Here is a 3,911-nt window from a genome sequence, read left to right as displayed (position 1 = left end):
GAGTGGTTGATTAGTGTGATAAGCAGCAATCACAGCACACCAGCTGTCTCGTCGCTCCCGAGGTTTTTGCAGCGTGGTGCAGCTTCAGCGATGTCTCAGCCTGGAAGAGTCCCCAGCATCTGTGTGCAGAGCTCAGGTTTCTTTAGCAGAACCGCAGCTCACCTGTGTGAAGCATTAAGAGGTGTTCTGCAGTGACCTGACAGATATTATCTGCCAACCAGAGACGCTTCTGGCTCTTCTCCGTGAGGCGGATGCAGCCAGAGCTTTGTTAGCACTCTGGGGATTTTGAGACCCCATCTCAGTCCCAGGTGACCCATTTCTCTGCTCTTCTTTCTGAACTCTCTCCTGACCTCTATGCTGAGGCATCACTTCAGTCTGAAGGCAGATGCCACTTTTCCCTGGTTGCCAGATTCTTACGATGTCATGATGTGACCTGATAAAAGTGCCAGCAGAATGCATCCATCTGGCCTCACTCGGTTTGATAAAGCGGGAATGAACCGAGATCCAGGCTATCCGCAGAGAACACAAATGGAGGCACCCTCTGTGCACCCCGAGGGTGCGCTTCTCCAGGGCTGCTGCTCAAAAACACTCGAGCAATAATTCTAACAAAACGGGGTTTGGGTTGATTTGATGTTTAACCTGAGAGGCGTCTCATGTCACTTGGTGTGTGTGTTCACCAAGGGTCAGAGGCTGCAGAGCGGGTCAGCTCACCGCTTGTCCTCGGAGCAGCTCCTTGCATTGTGCTCCCCTCTATCTGCTCTGAACGCCAGCTCGATGGGAATAAACACAGGGGAGAGGTTTTGCATAAGAGAAAATGCAGCAGGAGAGGAGGGGGATGCGCAGACCTCCCCGCAGAGAGCGGCATAAATTACCTGTTGAAGAGCTCGGCTGTGGCCATCACCATTACCTGAATTACAGGTCTTTAGTCCGAGTGGCTTCAAAGCAAGCTCTGTGTCTGTACGTTACCCCTTCATCCCTTAATATTTAGAAGATGAAAGGAATGATTTCAGGAACTTAGGCAGGAACAGAACATTCTATTATTAATGTGTAGATGGAGAATATCTCTTAATTAAGGTAGAAACTATGAGCACAGCTACATGGAAATGCTCATTTCTAATAGCTTATGGGCTATACCAGGGAATACAATGTACCTAAGGGTGTTCTGACCTGTTTGGCAAAAAACCAGGACACACGGGAAGGCCTGTAGCTTTTTCAGTGGAGTTCTTGATCTGTGGGAAAATCTTGAGTCAAAGCTGCTGAAATCTGGCTAAAAACAATGGGTGAAGCTGGTTCATAATTTCATTAATAATTACAAGTTACTACTCTTGATTTTTCAGAAGACAATAGCCTGTAACGACAGCAACAAATCTCCATTTTGGGCGCTTTCTGGTAGACCAGAAAGCAGCTATTGGGAGCCATAACAACTGTGTATGATGCCAAGGAGAAATGAGGGCTAATAAAATGCAGCGTATACATCACCCATTTACATTTATTGCACATTAAACCTTGGCGCACACAAAAGATAATGACAGATGCAAATTGAGAGCACTCAAACAGTGTGTCTGCTGATGGGGAATGGGCACAGAGCTGCAGACCCGTATTTTCGGCAACCCCGTGTGTTGAGGGAGGGTCAGGAGGGCCCAAGCCGCAGTGGATTAATCTCACCAGGGAGGCGTGGGTGCCTTTCCTTCTGCTTTGCATCCAGGTTTGCTGTGTGTAATTTGCAGAGGTGAGCCTGAAGGAGAATCTGAAATACTCCGGTGGAGTTCTGATCCGGACAGTCTTGTCTTGGGCTCGTCCGAGTGCTCATTTGTATGAGGGCAGCAGCAGGAACCTGGGCTGAGGTCGGGCTGGTACAAACCTATATCAGGCAGGCCCTGGCTGGATGGGTTTAATAGAAACAGAGAATCCAGACCAAGGAGTTGGGATCCCTGTTGCTCGGGTGAGGTGACACTGAACTTTGACACACACCAGATCCCACAAGGAGTGCCTGGCAGAGCTGCAGATTGCCTCCCAATGTGCTGGCCTTATGCCAGTGTATTAATTACAAGGCAAACCTCTTGATCTGCTCTAGGAAGGAGCTGGCGAGTTCTTTCTCTTTATTCTTCGTATTAAAAGAAGATTTACTCTTTTTAGATCACTTTTAGTCAATCGGCTGAAGAGTCTGCTCCTCTAATGCAGAAACTCCTGTTTTAGATGGGAACAGCAGAGCAAGACGGAAGTTTCTGCACAGCTGGAGAGCACTGGAGAAACATCTGGATAGGACACAAAGCATTAATATCACAAACAAGTGAGCTGACAGGTCTCTATCAAAATAGCCAGTTAGACAATTACCTGGGGATGTGCTCCCTGTTGGAGTATTCATTTTCAAGCAACAATGCTGGCACCAAAGCCCGAGCGTGTTTGTCTTCAGCCTTTGCGTCTCTCCTCTCCTCCTGTGACTGAATTGCTACAAGAGCGTTTTGCTGCTTCCTTTGCTTCTGCTGTGCCAAAGATAAACAGCCCGTCAGCGCGATGCTGAAAAGGAGCAGAGAAAGGGGCTGGAAGGAGTTTAATTACCAAGAGTGCTTGTTTTGTGTAGGGTGTGATTGCTTCCTCTGATACAGTAACTTCTTCCCTATGCAAGCACGGTGTTTCTATTTATCAGGATGAAACTCAAGCAGCAAATTACAGAGGGAGAAGGAGCAACTCTATTGCTCTATTTGTAAGCAGAACTGGCGGTGTGTGTGAGAAGGCGGGAGCTCCTGTTGGAAGCCCATGATGGATTTTCTCTCTGCAGATTCCGTTCTTTGGCCCTTCCCTTGCGCTTCCTCTTCTTAATTAGATTTTAGACGATCGCCCAAGTTCTCGCCAAGTTTGAAAGAGCTGGATATTATCATTCCCGTTTTAGAGAGGGGAACGCTGAGACAGTCTGAGCAGTGGGGGGAAGGGTCCTGTTTACATGAGGTAACATTTCTTTAATCACCTTTTCCATTTAATTTTCTGTGCTTTGTGCTGCCTGCTAGGGATCGTTAAGCAATACTCTGGTTATTACTGCATATCGCTTGGTGTGCTTTGCTCTAATAAGCTTTTGTAAATAAAATCCGGAGAGATGAAAAGGCCAATGCCTGATTAGGAGCTACCAATTTTGTCTCATTAAGTTCTTATAAGGGGGAAAAAGTAAATAGAATCTTTATCAATCTCATACACTTAGAGCGCTGAAGAGAGCTTTCCACTTTCATTAAGGAGGATGCTGAGAACAGAGATGCGTTTCCAGGCACTCCTGGCTTATGAAGCTGTTAAGGGATGTTTTACTGATGATCAGCTTTTACTTCAATCAGAAGATGAGAAGGTAAAGACGGAACCAAAGGAATCATAAAGTATTTATATGCCGAGGTTGGAGGGGGCTAATACACAACAGTGTGCCGTTTTCACTCTTCAAACGCCTGTATTGGCAGCGCTATGGATACTAAAAGAGAAAAATAGCTTTCCTGCTGGAATGTTCTGCGTTTCCATTTTGGTATCTGTTTGCATGGCATTACAAATAAATGATTAGCTTGGCCTCTCTGCTGATTAACAAGCAGTTACCTGCCGGTTTGTATTTCTTTTCTACATCTGCGATTAAAAACCAAACCCGAAATAGATGTCACTTACCTCTGTTTCCATCTTAGATCATCCCTGCCTTTTGAATGTGTTAGTCATCATTATAAAGACAAAATACTATTGTGGTTATTTGTGACCATTTCAGTAAAAACATCCATAAATTTCGCTAAGTAAAGCTGAAACCCAGCTTCAGCTCTCACTAGATAAATACCTTTGCATGGAAAGCCTTTCTGTTGCAGGTATTTCCCTAAAATTTGGGGTAACATGTACCCCAAGGTCTGCAATTGGGAAGTATTGGCCAGCTATGAGCAGATCCTGGAATTTTCATT

General features: G+C 45.7%; 1 long non-coding RNA gene across 1 annotated transcript; it reads right to left on the bottom strand.

The window, feature by feature from the left end:
• Window positions 1–1,471: 1,471 nt before the first annotated feature.
• LOC139825658 (uncharacterized) lies at window positions 1,472–2,611 on the bottom strand. Its single transcript, XR_011735872.1, has 2 exons — window positions 2,335–2,611; window positions 1,472–2,255 (listed from the first exon to the last, which is right to left on the bottom strand). It is a non-coding gene; the product is annotated as an uncharacterized lncRNA (long non-coding RNA).
• Between the last annotated feature and the right edge of the window lie 1,300 nt (window positions 2,612–3,911).

This window comes from Patagioenas fasciata, chromosome 26 (genome assembly GCF_037038585.1).
Source record: "Patagioenas fasciata isolate bPatFas1 chromosome 26, bPatFas1.hap1, whole genome shotgun sequence".
NCBI lineage: Eukaryota > Metazoa > Chordata > Aves > Columbiformes > Columbidae > Patagioenas > Patagioenas fasciata.
Note: the sequence above shows the minus strand (reverse complement) of the source record. Positions and strands in the feature narration are given on the sequence as shown.